The sequence below is a fragment of the Adiantum capillus-veneris genome, chromosome 10 (assembly GCF_014529385.1).
Source record: "Adiantum capillus-veneris isolate H3 chromosome 10, ASM1452938v2, whole genome shotgun sequence".
Taxonomy (NCBI): domain Eukaryota; kingdom Viridiplantae; phylum Streptophyta; class Polypodiopsida; order Polypodiales; family Pteridaceae; genus Adiantum; species Adiantum capillus-veneris.
Genome location: NC_140940.1, coordinates 109096827 through 109114154, shown reverse-complemented (window position 1 = coordinate 109114154; position 17328 = coordinate 109096827). Strand labels below are relative to the sequence as shown.

Below are 17328 nucleotides of genomic sequence, written 5' to 3'. Positions count from 1 at the left end.
ATCGCAAAGAACTGCAATTTCAGCCTAGGGTTTTTTGGACCAGCAAGCGTTTTTGCAAGATCGAGTGTTTTTGCAGATTTGTCTGGCGTTTCCTCTCTTATGGCCTTGATCTGCAATCTCCCTCTCTAGCGCTCCCCTCCTGTAGCAAAAACGCACCAAATCCGTTACGGTGAAGACAAAGAGATGGGTTATCGTCTCTGGCACCCGAAATTTCATAGTGATTCGAAGTTCGTAGCTGGTATTCAAGAGACTAAGATGCACAAACAGCCAGTCAAGGAGGTTGAGTATCGAAAAGTCAGATTCGAGGACGTTGGAGAGGGGGAATAGGGGAAAACACCCGGCACAAACACAAGGGCCTCTCTATAGCTCAGGGTATCCACAGCACCCCTATCCTCTCGGAAAACACCTTCAAAAAACACACCTTACACTAGCAGACCACCCCCTGCTCAATTTACACTGCTCACACACTCCACAAATCCACCACACAACGCACGCCGACTGCCACGGTCTTTCTCCACCCTTACACACACTCATAACTGCTCAATCTCACTCTCTCACACAAAACACCGCCGGTCCGGGGGCACCCACATCCGCACAGCCGGCACCGAGGGGAAACATGAAAGCAGGAGAAAGAGAAGGGGGGAAGGGGAAACAACAGCAAGAGGGGGCAACGATGGCTTGATTCACTTCAAAAGGCATGTACACTGGTTTGCTATGCCATCACCATCGCCATTTTCAAGAAAAAGTTACAAAGGGGTTAGCTTGTCAGAGAACTTCACTTTGCAGGCTTCAAACGGCCCCAAAAACGCCCTCAATTTGACTAAAATTTGATTTTTTATAGGGGGGGCCTTTAGTTTTGGAATTTACACTTCCATTGGCCCATCTGGCATCTTGATTTGGCATCTTTTGGAAGGGGGCACCACTTTGCTTCATCTGCTTTCTCCTTCTCTCTCTCTTGCGCTTGGGGGGGGGTGCAATAGCGAGGTCGCTATTGCCCCTTGGTACTTTTTTATTTTTTTTACTTTTCCTTCATTTTTTACCCCTTTGGGGCTACCATTTTGCACTGCTCTTTTGTCCTAGCTTTGACCCTTGGCCACCTTTGCTCCGGCTCTTTTGACCTACCTTTTACTATCCTCTTCCCTCTCTATTTCACTCTCCCCTCCTTCTTAGTCCGGCTTCCACTTTTGTCTTTTGCCCTTGCTCTGGTTCCACCTCTGCTGGCCCTTGGAATGCTCCTTGTTTCCTTCTTATACACCTGGCGGCCTTCGGGCCCTTTCTCTCCCTCTTTATTTCACATGGGACTGCCCTTCGCATTTGCCCCGGCTCGTTCTGCTGTCTCGGGAACCTCTCCCCTATGCCATGGCCGCCTCTCACTCGTGGGACACCCCCCTTCGCATTAGCGAGGTCGCTAATGGGGGTCCCATTCCTTTTCTAAAACGCGAGCGTGTGACCCGGTCCCGCCACGTCATCAGTAACCGCCACTAGCAAGCCGCCTTGCACCGTCTCTCACTTGGCCAAAAGTCGATAGTCCCCCATGCACCTCCGCGCCATCGGCGTTGCACCCAAGGCCGCCAATGCAGCGCTCCACAGGAGCCCGCCCTCGCCACCCTTTCAAGAGATTTCTCACCCTCTCACACATACCCAATGGAGTTCACGGGCTAGGCTAAATCCCCCACCATCCGGACCTCATACTTGCCATGTGGGACTACCTCCTCTGCCATGTGGCAGCATCTGTTGGGGTGCCTCCCCTTAGGATGGCCTCCAAGGTTTTAAAAAAACCCCACTGTAACTTTAAAAGAAAACCTTTTTTTTGCCTTCCTTTTTGTCACAAATGGGAGCGCATAATAATATAAAATACATTCGGATAAATAGGATTTATCACTTATTACTGAAGCCAGAGGATATAGAGAGAAATAAATAGAGAGAGAGATAGAGAGTGAGAAGATCGACACAGTACTAGGGACCAGAAGATGGGATGCTCCCTCCCCGTAATAGTATCTTTATTACTGAGGAGAAGTCTATACAAGCACTTGAACCGAGCGTATTACCACGTTCGTTCTAGAATAAGACTTGATGGTTCCCGGAAGCCTAAGCTTCCGATTCCTAGGGCAAAACCCTATTCCAAGGAACTTTCGTTCCTTATTCCAATTCCTCGAGGATCAAGGTTCTCGTCTCTGGATCTCACCTTCCAGACTCAGGGCATGGCATCCTTGCAACTCTTTTCCAACTCTCTTTCCAGAGTCCTCTTCCCGCAGAACAACTCTGCTTTCCCGGACACGAAGTCCTTACTTGAAAATCCCAACTTCCGGATCACAACTTGAGAGACTACCTCTCTCCGATCCGTGGATCTACTTCCCAAACTCGGGTATGAAACCCTTGGGCTGATCTGGCTCTAGTTCCTCAGAGCGCTTTTCTCCTGCAGAGGCTCATACCTTCCTCGGCTCCTACTCCCTCACTAAGAGGAAGTACACCTGCAAACAAATACTCAGAGTTCATGACATGAAAATCGTTACCTTCAAAGTCTCGACGCTCGAAACGCAACTCCGTTCTCGAAAAGCAATTCCCCGGAAGAGATCTCTCCATAGAAAATCCTCTCTTCCAATCCTACACACAAAAGAGGTGTGTTCTCGGGTTCCTTCTCGTAAATCAGCCCCGTCTACGACGTTTATGGGCTGAAAACAGAGAAAAGCAGCAACTTGTCGCGACGGAAACACGCTTCGTAGGCACTTCTTCGCGAGGGAACTCGCGCATTGGGTCTTGGCGACATCTGGTACACTTGGGGCAGCCATGGGCATCACCGGCAACGTCTTCTTTACGGCTGAAATCTGCAGCAGCATCTCCTCCTTGCAAAGATTGGTACCACCCTCTGAGTGAGGGCATGTGATGCTTTTATAGCTCCTAGCCACGAGCACGAATAGCTGCTCGTGTAGAGATCGCGGCTGTTTTTTTTTTTTTTCTCCAATTTCTTTTTTCGTTGTTCTGCCAGAAAAAGAGAGAGAAAACGCTGGCTGATCTGTTGCCTTATTTATCAGATGGCTGCCCACTTATTAAGTGGGCGGCCGGTCAGCTTTAAAAATGGTCTGAATCTGTCCAAAAACTCAAGAAAACCTTATAAGTTAAAAACAATGCTTTCACTGCACTTACCAGGCGTCCTTGGATGCAATCACACGCACAGTTGCAATGCAAACATAGACTTCCTCGCGGGAAAGCATTTACTTTCTCGAAAAGCAATTCCGCTTTCTCAAAAAGCATCCGTTTTTCCTCAAAGTTTCCTCTGAACCCATCTTCATTCAAGTGCTTGCTTTTTCCTTGTGCACAATTCTAACACAGTTCGTAATTTCCTCCCGACTATGGATATTCCCTTTCCGATGCACCCGTCACCCACCTTGTGACGCATCAGGAATACCCATCACCTAGTCCTTTCCTACCGAACTTACGGTACAATCTCCTTCACGATGCTCTATGTCACCCATCCTATCACGCATCAGAGATGTCCGTTCCCGGATGGTCAGATACTTCTTCCCAATGCTCCCTGTCACCCATCCGATGTGACGCATCAGAAGTACCCGTTCTTGGTGGCCTTACAGATATTCCCGTTCTCAGTGTTCCTGTCATTACTTTAAATGACGCACTAGGAATACTCTGTACTCGGATGTCTCCAGTGAGAAAAGCACTCTCACTTAAAATTCCAATAATTCATTTAGAATTATTTTTTCCTTGGTGTTTCAAGCGAGAAAACCCTCTCACTTATAAATCCAATAATTCATTTAGAATTATTTTTCTGTAAGATAAAGTCAATTTAGCAACATCCCTCTCACTTATAAACAGTTGTCCTCAACTATAGAGGTCCAACTGAACTGCTGGGGAGAGACCGGAAAGATTCCAAATCTTGCTCAATGGTGAGTTGAGCTGGTCCTTTCTCAAAAGAGAACTTAAAAATTAAATTAAATAGAAATTCAAAAATTCATTAATTCAATGCTTACCTTACCGGTTCATGTCATTCCTCTAGTACCTGGAGGATATCCTTCACCAATCATCAAACTTACGAGCCATGTAAGAACTCGTCATTCACATCTTTCCAACAGATCGGAAGTTTTCCTTATCCGAGAATTTGTTAGCTCAATTCCACCTCCTCAATCCCGAGAAGAATAATTCCTCCTAGAAATCAATCTAGGTCTATGTCCTTGCGCATAACCTTGCGCTATTAGTCCTGAGGATATTAAACCTCTTCTGTCCTCCCGCATAGGGCATGTCGAGAGCATTAAGCTCCTGTGAATCTTCCTGTGGCAGACAAAGTGTGTCATCTTACCAAAGTAAGTTCTTATTCCGGGCCTTTGCTTTGGGTAGGCCAATTGTTTCGAGAAGAATAATCTTCCTAGAAATCAATCTAGGTATTTGTCCTTGCGCATAATCCTGCGTTGTTAGTCCAGAGGGTATTACCTCTTGTGTCCTCCCACATAGGGAATGCCCAAATCATAAGAGTATTAATCTTGATGTCTTCCTTCACAAACAAAGTGTGTGATCACCTTAAAGAAGGTTCTTGTTTCGGGCCGTCGCTCAACATAGGCGGACGGTTCCAATCCGAAGATTCCTTGGGCACGGCGCACTTCCTTCCAATCTTTTCCTCCTTGCAAGCATCAATGACGCCTTGCAAAATCTCAGGCAGATAGGATTCTAACCATAGCATTTTCTGAACGTACGTTCAAACCTAGTTCACAATAGAGCGAACCCTCTTCTCAGGGATGTTCTCCCATATGTAATTCTTACCATTTTGAAACGGTTGGCGAATTATATTCTTACGAATAGAATAGTTCGAATTTATTCCAGCAGCGTGTAAATGCTACTTGACCTGCTCATGGAGAAACATATACCGCAACCAAAAGTTGCTACTGTAATGGTAAAAGCACATAGCGTACTCAATGATCAACGACCATCAGAAAACCTCTTCTCCGTAGAGAAACTCAAATTCCTTCTACCGAACACATCTCAAATACAGATTCTCGTGTCGGAATATCCTTGCGTGTAAAAAGGCGCTCAAGAGAGTATAACAAACTCCCGTCCACTTCCTGAAAAGGAAGTTGGTTCATCTCATTCCGTTCAGCAGAAAAAAAAATCAATTGGTAGATGACCCACCTTGGCATAGGTCTGCATCTTCGTGTGTTATCCATGTACCCATAGGTGTACATAATTCTTAAGCTGTGTTAGAGTTTTGATGAACGTGGGAAATTACCTTCCCTTCGTAAGATCCTTAGAGAGAAGACGCTCAACCTAACGATCCCTTGGCTCGATCTTAGAGCAAACCCGCTCATTAAACAAACTAGGATTTCAATCCTTCGATTCTCGAGCACAGTCCGTAGTCGTCGCTTGTTCCTTCCCTCATAAAGAGAGTGTTCATTCACTTGTGAGAAAAGCACTACCATGTTCTCCCTTACCGGGTAGAGGGTGTTGGTTCATAAGGTACTCAAGCTTAGTGAAAGCTGTTCTTGGTTGAAATCTGGGAATGGTTCCTTCCTTTCTGCCGTCCTACCCGCAATAGCAGGTAATTTGTTGGTGAACTACCGGATACGAGATCAATAGTTGACCTTCCGGATATTTGAGCAAACCAATCCATCGCATAAAGCAATGTTTCAACTCAATTCTACTCTCATAAACACTCGAGAGTGATTGTCCTGGTTAGACACATGCATATCTCGTGCATAAAAGCAATACGTAGTTTATGAGTTCCTCAAAGATTTAACTTTGATCAATGACCTGCCCTCTCACTTAAAATTTGAGGGTCTTCTATTCAAAAACTTAGGAGTTAGATTGAATTCCCTTACTCCAAACTTTCTCCGGATAGCAACGTATCCTTCGAGGAGAGGTAACAAAAATTCATTGTTTCTGTGTTCAATGGTTCCCGTCCCATTGCGGGGTTTGTATTCTATGTACACTAAGGTGTACACTTTCAGCTTTTATTGCTGACTCCACCATCTGCTGCAAAGTATCTTGCAGATGGGTTTACAAAATTCAGGCAAAAGTCCTTCGTTAAATTTGTTCATCTTTCCTTCCTCAGAGAGGATCAAGAATGGAGCTACCTTGGCAAGAGTGAACCACTACTTGCTTTGACTCACTCGTATTCCTATTGGGCAAACCAATCCCAATCTTCTTGAATGCCTTCCTCAAAGCGTAGAGGAAAAAAATTTGTCGGAAAATTCAGCCTTGAATTGAATCCAAGTCTTGTTGTAAGTTCCTTGCAGAGCTTTGGTATACCACCAAGTACTTGCAATCCCCTTGAGGTGTTTGGTCACAATACCTCACCTTCGACGCTTCTCAGAAATTGCCGTTTGCAAAGGCAACTCAAACTGTCGAATAAAAGATATAGCTTTCAGGATATCTTCCCTTCCATCAAAAGTATCAAACTTCACTGGAGTGTTCTTAGGTCTAAAGACCTTCTTCATATCCTTCCCGAAATGACGGGATTTCTTGGCTATGGTTATGGTTTGATGTTCATGGATATTTTCTGGATTCTGAAGGATCTTGAGCATTCCGCTCCTTGGATTCTCTAGGTTCTTGAGAATCATGCTCTTGTCGCCTTCTCAGAGAATCCCAAGTCTTGTGTCGACTTCTTGCAGAGAGAAATTTTTTTTCCAACTCTGTGAGCTTTTCCTACAGGACTTAGGTTTCCGCCTGCTTACTTCTCTCTTGGCTTGTCATGGCTTCTTCCCGTATCTTCCCAGAGTCGTCCTCCTTTACAGAGAAAGAGAGGAGACCATGCTTTGATACCACTGCAACAAACGGGAGCGCATAATAATATAAAATACATTCGGATAAATAGGATTTATCACTTATTACTGAAGCCAGAGGATATAGAGAGAAAAAAATAAAGAGAGACATAGAGAGTGAGAAGATCGACAAAGTACTGTGGACCAGAAGATGGGCTGCTCCCGCTCCCTCCTCGTAATAGTATCTTTATTACTGAGGAGAAGTCTATACAAGCACTTGAACCGAGCGTATTACCACGTTCGTTCTAGAATAAGACTTGATGGTTCTCGGAAGCCTCAGCTTCCGATTCCTAGGGCAAAACCCTATTCCAAGGAACTTCCATTCCTTATTCCAATTCCTCGAGGATCAAGGTTCTCGTCTCTGGATCTCACCTTCCAGACTCAGGGCATGGCATCCCTGCAACTCTTTTCCAACTCTCTTTCCAGAGTCCTCTTCCCGCAGAACAACTCTGCTTTCCCGGACACGAAGTCCTTACTTGAAAATCCCAACTTCCGGATCACAACTTGAGAGACTACCTCTCTCCGATCCGTGGATCTACTTCCCAAACTCGGTTATGAACCCCTTGGGCTGATCTGGCTCTAGTTCCTCAGAGCGCTTTTCTCCTGCAGAGGCTCATACCTTCCTCGGCTCCTACTCCCTCACTAAGAGGAAGTACACCTGCAAACAAATACTCAGAGTTCATAACATGAAAATCGTTACCTTCAAAGTCTCGACGCTCAAAACGCAACTCCATTTTCGAAAAGCAATTCCCCGGAAGAGATCTCTCCATAGAAAATCCTCTCTTCCAATCCTACACACAAAAGAGGTTCCTCGAGGATCAAGGTTCTCGTCTCTGGATCTCACCTTCCAGACTCAGGGCATGGCATCCCTGCAACTCTTTTCCAACTCTCTTTCCAGAGTCCTCTTCCCGCAGAACAACTCTGCTTTCCCGGACACGAAGTCCTTACTTGAAAATCCCAACTTCCGGATCACAACTTGAGAGACTACCTCTCTCCGATCCGTGGATCTACTTCCCAAACTCGGTTATGAACCCCTTGGGCTGATCTGGCTCTAGTTCCTCAGAGCGCTTTTCTCCTGCAGAGGCTCATACCTTCCTCGGCTCCTACTCCCTCACTAAGAGGAAGTACACCTGCAAACAAATACTCAGAGTTCATAACATGAAAATCGTTACCTTCAAAGTCTCGACGCTCAAAACGCAACTCCATTTTCGAAAAGCAATTCCCCGGAAGAGATCTCTCCATAGAAAATCCTCTCTTCCAATCCTACACACAAAAGAGGTGTGTTCTCGGGTTCCTTCTCGTAAATCAGCCCCGTCTACGACGTTTATGGGCTGAAAAGAGAGAAAAACAGCAACTTGTCACGATGGAAACATGCTTCGTAGGCACTTCTTCGCGAGGGAACTCGCGCACTAGGTCTTGGCGACATCTGGTACACTTGGGGCAGCCATGGGCATCACCGGCAATGTCTTCTTTACAGCTGAAATCTGCAGCAGCATCTCCTCCTTGCAAAGATTGGTCCCACCCTCTGAGTGAGGGCATGTGATGCTTTTATAGCTCCTAGCCACGAGCACGAATAGTTGCTCGCATAGAGATGGCGGCTGTTGTTTTTTTTTTTTTTCGATTTGTTTTTTTCAAATTTTTTTTCGCTGTTCTGCCAGAAAAAGAGAGAGAGAAAACGCTGGCTGATCTGTTGCCTTATTTATCAGATGGCTGCCCACTTATTAAGTGGGCGGCCGGTCACCTTTAAAAATGGTCTGAATCTGTCCAAAAACTCAAGAAAACCTTATAAGTTAAAAACAATGCTTTCACTGCACTTACTAGGTGTCCCTGGATGCAATCACACGCACAATTGCAATGCAGACATAGACTTCCTCGCGAGAAAGCATTTGCTTTCTCGAAAAGCAATTCCGCTTTCTCAAAAAGCATCCGTTTTTCCTCAAAGTTTTCTCTGAACCCATCTTCATTCAAGTGCTTGCTTTTTCCTTGTGCACAATTCTAACACACTTTGGAATTCCTCCCAACTATGGATATTCCCTTTCCGATGCACCCGTCACCCACCTTGTGACGCATCAGGAATACCCATCACCTAGTCCTTTCCTACCGAACTTACGGTACAATCTCCTTCACGATGCTCTATGTCACCCATCCTATGATGCATCAGAGATGTCCGTTCCCGGATGGTCGGATACTTCTTCCCGATGCTCCCTGTCACCCATCCGATGTGACGCATCAGAAGTACCCATTCCTGGTGGCCTTACAGATATTCCCGTTCTCAGTGTTCCCGTCATTACTTTAAATGACGCACTAGGAATACTCTGTACTCGGATGTCTCCAGTGAGAAAAGCCCTCTTACTTAAAATTCCAATAATTCATTTAGAATTATTTTTTCCTTGGTGTTTCAAGCGAGAAAACCCTCTCACTTATAAATCCAATAATTCATTTAGAATTATTTTTCTGTAAGATAAAGCCAATTTAGCAACACTTTTCCCGGTCCCCATATTTTGCTCGAGGGTGGGAAGCTCGAGCCACCAAGCCATGCCAAATCTTCGCCGTGCTGGTCGCGGAGCATAAAAATCTCGCTCCCTTCGGACCCTTTTGAGCTCGCTACCCGAGGCCACAAAAAAGGCAGAAAACATCAGTCAACCTCTTCATTAACGCTAGCTCCAGACTTCGTTCTGTTGTATCTAGCTGACCAAGAACCCGATTGACGAGTTGTCGATTTGTGCTAGCTCCACATGATGCATACTATCTTCGGAAACCTTGGCGAGGCCAAAAAGATGCCAGATGGTGCATTCTTTGATGCGGGTAAGTGGGCTCAGACGCGGCCCCCGAAAAAATTTCAATCGACCATAACTTGCTAACCAGAGCTCCAATCTGCAAACCGAGAAGACCGGCATGCTCCACAACTCGAGCTCTACACATGTATCCACTGACACTTGCCTAGGCCACCTGTCCTCAGCTGCCCTATCCATCGGGGATCTGCTACACACTCTATCTTTAAACTTCAGTATCTTGTGTATCGGGGCTCCGTTTGATGAGCTGTCAGGACCAAATTCTAGAGCATCTCGAGCACTACATCTCAGGACACTCATAGAGCACTTCGGACATCTTCATCTGCTACTCCAACTGAGCCCTCTTTGAGCCTCCTTGGCCTAAAAATCCGCTTTAGACATACTTTTCCGCTACCCTTTGGCTGCCTAGGTCCTTGGCACCTGCCCTAGCCTTCTGCACTGCACTTGCCTGCTGCCTTTGCCTGGCATAGACTATTTCCTAGCTTAGACCAACTTTGGTTGCACCATCATTGCCTAGCCCCCTCGTCGAACATTTATGTTCGACCAAAAGCATATGTACAAAACTTTGAAACTGGCACACCAAACTGACGATTAAAAGCACTCACAAAACCATAACTGTATGTACAGGCTATGTACAAAGGCTTCATCTCCTTTCTCTCACACACCGCATGCTATAGGTGAGTTTTCCACCCCCCTTGACTACAATTTGTTGCACCTCAAGCACTAGATTTCTTTTAAAGTATAATTTGAGCCACACACCATTCACCCTGTTCCTAAGAAGCTTGTCATTTTCTCTTACCAGCTGATAGGTCCCATTCGGAAAGGTTTTTTTCACTTTGTACGGACCTGTCCACTTCTTCTTGAACTTTTTCTGGAAGGTGACATCCAAGTAGCTTCGTACTTCCTGACAAGGTCTCCTTCTTCTATGTTCTTGTCTGGCAGGTTCTGATTAAACTTGGCAACCCGCTTCTCTCTCTTCTTCGTGTAGTAGTCTGCCGTTGCCTCTCTATCCATCTGCAAAGCCTCTAAACTGGCTATCCGATCTTGTAGAACCCCTTGTTGAGTGGCATTGACACGCCACATACCCTTTAAAGCACCTAACTGTGCATGCACCGGTAACACAGCTTCTTTACCATAGACTAGCTCAAATGGAGTGAAATTTGTAGCTACTTTATAGGACGTTCTATACGCCCACAAACACTTCTCTAGATTTCTCTCCCACTCAGCTTCCTGCTTGTACACGTACTTCGTTAACATCTTGACAATTTGCCCATTAGCACTCTCAACTAGACCATTGCATTGGGGGTGATAGGGCGAGGAAAACCAATGCTGAATCTTTAGCTTTTCCACTAATGCACTCATAAGCTTGCTTCTAAACCCCTGACCCCTATAGAAACTAACACCCATGGAACACCAAAACGGCAACAGATGTTATCAAACACAAACTGAGCCACCACATTAGCATTTACTTCTTTCACTGCTTTGGCCTCGACCCATCTCGTAAGGTAGTCAATGGCTACCACTACGTGCTTCTTACCGCTCGTAGACTTTGGGAGAGGACCTATAGCATCCACACCCCACCTCTCAAAAGCACTTTGTGTGATGATAGCGCCCTGTGACTCCGCTACCAATCCTTTTGCACTACTCTTCTCTTTTGCAACTTGGACAAACCCTCTGAACATTGCCCTGTACTCAAAAACCCTTCAAGCTCCTTTAGAGTCTCTCTACTTACATAAGTGGCCACATATAGACCTGCAACATGCACCTGTACTTTGCTACTTGCTAATTAATCCGCCTCTTGGTTCTGCTCTCTTCTCACATGCTTGAATTGGACTTCTTCAAAAGACTTTAGCATCTTCTTGATGGAAAAGAACCAATGCTTCAAAGAATCTCGTTTTACCTACCATGGGTCTAACAGTTGCTTGATGACTAGCAACCCATCTCCCTTCACTACCAACCTTGAAATGCCAAACTCTATACACTGCTTTAAACCCAAATGCAGAGTGAGATACTTCGCCTTGTTATTGGTGTGGACATCCTCAAGATCATACGCTTTCGAAAATATAGCTTTACCGTGTGGGTCGTGTATCACCACACCTCCTCCTGCTTTCTGTACTACCATTCGATACGCTCCGTCGAACCACATTGTAAAAGCATCCTCCAAGTCAGGTTCCTCCTTAGCTTCATCTCGTACCACTCTTGGATAGGCCGGCAAATCGACGGCCTTGCTGACAAGAATGTTTGCCAAATGAGATCGACTCGTGTGATCTACCTTGAACTCGAACTCGAACTCTTGCAGCTCCACCCACTTCATAATCCTCCTTCCTGGCTTCAAATGTAGCACTACCTCTCGCAATAAATTATTAGCAGTTAACACAAAAAACTTGTGCACAATTAAATGCACCTTGAACTTCCTGCAAGCGAAGACCAAAGCCATCACCCATTGCTCTGCCCCGGTGTAGGTAGCCTCTCCTGGGCTAATCACCCTGCTCTCAAAGTGTAGCGGCTTGTAGCTTCTCCCTACCTTTTGCAGTAGAACCGCTCCAATAGCAATTGTGCCTACTGTCATAGACACATAGAAGTCTTCCTCTCAATTGGGAGGACATACCGCTGGCAACTGACACAAAATCTCCTTGACCCTATCAAAAGCCTCCTGAGCTTCTCCATCCCACTCATAACCATGCACCTGCTAAGCCCTCTTTTGAAGAGGATGCACATATTGCGACAACATCCAAAAGAAACGTGATAGATACTTCAGTTTATGAACAAACGAAGACAAACCTTGAGCATCTGATGGCGGCTCCATCAACACCAACGCCTTCACCTTCTCAGGATAAGACTCTATACTGTTTTGCGACACCACATGACCCAACAGCTGCGCTCAAGGTTGTGCTAGCTTGCACTTCTTAGGGTTTAACCGACCTCCTTCTTCATCAAGCCTTTGAAAGCATAACTGCAGCTTCGATAGGTGCTCCAATCTTGACTGTATCATCCAGAAAGACCCTGATAAAACGGCCCAGGTATAGACCAAATACCCTGTTCATCCAATCTTGGAAGGTGGCATATGCATTCATCAATCCAAACGGCATCCTGCGGTAAGCGAAACAACCCCATGGAGATATGAATGTGATTTCAACTGGTCTTCGAGCGCAACCCCTATTTGAAAGTACCCCGAAAAGCCGTCCATAATCGAGTATCTCTCATGTCCAGCCACCTGGTTTAGGATCTCGTCTTGAAATGGCAAGGGATAGTGATTTCTCTCGGTCGCGGCATTCAGGGGCTTGTAGTCGACACACACTCTCCACTTCCCATTCTTCTTAGGGGTTATAACCACTGGCGAGACCCACTCTGACTCTTTCACGGAGAATATGATACCTGCCTCCAGTAACTTATTGATCTCATGCCAAAGGGCCTCCTTTTGGATTTCCCCTAGTCTTCTCAACTTTTGTGCTTTAGGCCTATGTCCTTCCTTGAGAACAATCTTGTGCTCTACCCCCTTTGCACCTCGCAAATGCTTGTACTTCGTAGCAAATAGATTTGGATAGGACTCACACAGTTGAACATAACCTTCCTTTCCACCTTTGGTTAAATCTTCACTCAACATGCTTGAAACCTTCTCTATGCTTAAACCATGAGCTTGAGGCTGCGAACCTTCTTCTTTAGGTGGAGAGTGGTCTATGGTGACTCCGAATAAGTCAGCATCTATCTTCAACATGTCATCCTCGCTCTCCTCTTCCTCTGTGCTAGTGTAGCCTTCATCATAACCTGTCTCTGTCTCGTATTTGTAGCTCGTCGTGTCGCCCTCATCTTTAACTTCCATAGGATGAGAACTGCTCTCCTTGGTCTTCAAATCAAGCACAATCTGCCTTCCTCTCTCTTTGTCAGGCAAGGTAAACACTTTGCTCTCCCAATCCTGCTTTGCTCCTATCACCAAAAGCCATGGCCTACCCAAAATGATTGGATAAGCATTATCTCCTGCCTTCATCACAAAGAAGTCTATCAGGCACTCTATGCCCATCACCTTGACCTTCGCATCTTGAGCCACACCCAGACATCTGGCTTTAGTATGGTTGGCCATCCTTATGCGCACATTCGTCTTGACTACTGCCTTGACCCCTGTCTCTTTCATGGCTGCTTCCGTCATAACACAAACCTACGCTCCACCGCCTATGTAGGCTTGGACCTGTATCCTCTTTTCTATAATCGCATCCACAAGCGGAAGAATATCAGTGGGGTTACCTACCCTCAAAGCCATGTTTTGCACCGCTTGCACATTTCCCTTAGCTCTTGGCAGCCTGGTGCTAATACTTGTGGACCACTGTCTCCTTAACTTTGGATTTAAAGCTAACAGCTGACCAAAAGTAATGTTTGCCTTTTGATTTTGAACATCACTCACTAGATTGTACTCGGAATAGCCACGCCCTAGCTAGAAATACGCTTGTTTGATTTTGTGACGCCTCCTTCTTTTGCTAGGCTCGGGCTGCTCTCTACCTTCATACACCTTTTCTTTGCCTTTACGAGCTCTAGTTTCCCGCTGTGTTTCTGTCTTTCTCTCAACTCTTGCTCTTTTATTAACCAAAACTTCGACATCCTGCTTATCCACCCCTATGATGTTTACTCTTGGGACTTCGCCTCCGTTTGGCGGAGCTGGTTGCACAGGATTCTCCACCGCTTGCTCTCTTAGACCATTGAATTGCCCTTGACCTCGACCTCTACCAAAAAGCGGGTAAATGCCTCCTCTCTCCCTCTATGTGGCTGAGGACAATCGGGTGCATAGTACCCCTCTTCTCCACAATTGTAACACCTACCTGGCAGCGGCCTTGCCCTGCCCCTTGCTCCTCTTGGTTGTCCTCTATCCATGACACTGAACTGCAACTCCTGCATCTGCTCGGACAAATCTTGCACCGTGCGCACCCAATTTTGCGGCACAACATATACACCTCGGTTTCCATGATTTTCCTCGAGTATAGCCTCCCTCGGACTCTGCAGTTGAACATGGGTCATCGTCTCATAGCCTGACACACCCTGCTCTCTCTTCTTCTTTATCTTTTTGCTCTTTGATCGGGCAATCGCTACCGCACCATTGTAATTCTCTGGGCTTTCGAAATCGACTTTTTCTCTCACCTTGGGATGCAGACACGCCATGAACTTATCCAGCTTGAAATAGTCTCCATTAGCCAATTGCATGGCTATCGCTAACTCTGCCCAACATTCTTCAAAATGACCCAAAAACAGATTGAACTCTTCACTTACATCTTGCTTAAGCCCCTTCAGCTTTGCATCCATCTCGACTGGGGACACCTCTTTGCGAAAGTCGTAAATGAAACCTCACCCGTAGAGCCGGCCATGCTTGCTTCGGCTCGCCTTCCAACGCTTCATACCATACTTTAGCTTTACCACGCATCACCAAAGGAAAGTCTGCATCTTGCTATCCTCGTTCGGCATACGCAACGATAGCATATACAGCTCGAAATCCGACATCCACTCGTCAGGGCTCTCTTTGCTTGTGAAAATCGGTCCATAGCTTTTAGCTGCCATGACGTCCAACGCGAAAAACCACTACTTTTCAATTAACTAAGAGAAATCAGTGTGCTCCTACGTGGGGCACAAGAAGATGCAGAGGGGGAATGGGGCAAGGTGGTACCAAACGTACTGTACGTGGCGTATATGTACGTACTGTACGTTGTTCCGTACAGGAAAATTTTTTACGTACGTAAAAATACGTACTCTTGTAAAAAAAACGCAAAGTACTAAATTTTCTAGGACATTTCCAATAAAAAACAAGAGAGAAGCCAACAACTTATAGAGACATTCAAAGACATGTTTTACAAGACAACCATATACTATGTAACTATTGCAAGAGATTTGGATTTTTATTTTAAATCAGCATTGTACGGGCTTCCCATACACCCCAAACCCCAAAAAAAAAAAAAAAAAAACCCGGCGTACGGATCGTTCCGTACGGTGCGGATCTGTACATAACGTCCGTACGATACGGAACGGATCAGTACGTACGTTTTGATCCAACCTTGGAATGGGGGAACCACCCAGCACAAACACAAGGGCCTCTCTATAGCTCAAGGTATCCACAACACCCCTATCCTCTCGAAAAACACCTTCAGAAAACACACCTTACACTAGCAGACCACCGCCTGCTCAATTTACATTGCTCACACACTCCACAAATCCAACACACAATGCACGCTTGATGCCACGTTCTGTCTCCACCCTTACACACTCTCACAGCTGCTCAATCTCACTCACACAAAACACTGCCGGTCCAGGGGGGCACACACATCCGCACAGCCGGCACCGAGGGGAAACATGAAAGCAAGAGAAAGAGAAGGGGGGAAGGGGAAACAACAGCAAGAGGGGGCAACGGTGGCTTGATTCACTTCAAAAGGCATGTACATTGGTTTGCTCTGCCATCACCATGGCCATTTTCAAGAAAAAGTTACAAAGGGGTTAGCTTGTCAAAGAACTCTACTTTGCAGGCTTCAAACGGCCCCAAAAAAGCCTTCAATTTGACTAAAATTTGATTTTTTATAGGGGGGGCCTTTAGTTTTGGAATATACACTTCCATTGGCCAATCTGGATCTTGATTTGGCATCTTTTGGAAGGGGGCACCGCTTTGCTTCATTTGCTTTCTCCTTCTCTCTCTCTCTTGCACTTGTGGGGTGGGGTGGCGGGGGGGGGGGGGGGGGGGGTGCAATAGTGAGGTCGCTATTGCCTCTTGGTACTGTTTTATTTTTTATACTTTTCCTTCATTTTTTACCCCTTTGGGGCTACCATTTTGCACTACTCTTTTGTCCTAGCTTTGACCCTTGGCCACCTTTGGTCCGGCTCTTTTGACCTACCCTTTACCAGCCTCTTCCCTCTCTATTTCACTCTCCCCTCCTTCTTAGTTCGGCTTCCACTTTTGTCTTTTGCCCTTTCTCTGGTTCCACCTCTGTTGGCCCTTGCTCAGACGACCTTGGAATGGTCCTTGTTTCCTTCTTATACACCTGGCGGCCTTCTGGCCCTTTCTCTCCCTCTTTATTTCACATGGGACTGCCCTTGGCATTTGCCCCGGCTCATTTTGCTGTCTCGGGAACCTCTCCCCTATGCCATGGCCGCCTTTCACTCGTGGGACACTCCCTTCGCATTAGCGAGGTCGCTAATGGGTTCCCCTTCCTTCTCTAAAAAGCGGGCGTGTGACCCAGTCTTGCCACGTCATTAGTCACCGCCACCAGCGAGCCGCCGTGCTCCACCTCTCACTTGGCCAAAATGCCGCCGATAGTCCCCCATGCGCCTCTGCGCCATCGGCGCTGCGCCCAAGGCCGCCAATGCAGCGCTCCACAGGAGCCCGCCATCGCCACCCTTTCAAGAGAGTTCTCACCCTCTCACACATACCCAATGGAGTTCACGGGCTAGGCTAAATCTCCCACCATCCGGACCTCATACTTGCCATGTGGGACTACCTCTTCTGCCACGTGGCAGCAGCTGGGGCGCCTCCCCTTAGGATGGCCTCCAAGGTTTTAAAAAAAACCCCACTTTAACTTAGAAAAAAACCTTCTTTTGCCTTCCTTTTCCCGGTCCCCATATTTTGCTCGAGGGTCGGAAGCTCGAGCCGCCAAGCCGTGCCAAACCTTCGCCGTGCTGGTCATGGACCATAAAAATCTCGCCACCTTTGGACCCTTTTGAGCTCGCTAACCGAGGCCGCAAAAAAAGGCAGAAAACATCAGTCAACCTCTTCATTAACGCTAGCTCCCGACTTCGTCCTGTTGTATCTAGGT

General features: G+C 46.4%; 1 pseudogene; it reads right to left on the bottom strand.

The window, feature by feature from the left end:
- Positions 1-10384: 10384 nt before the first annotated feature.
- On the bottom strand, positions 10385-14143 carry LOC147449444 (uncharacterized; annotated as a pseudogene).
- Between the last annotated feature and the right edge of the window lie 3185 nt (positions 14144-17328).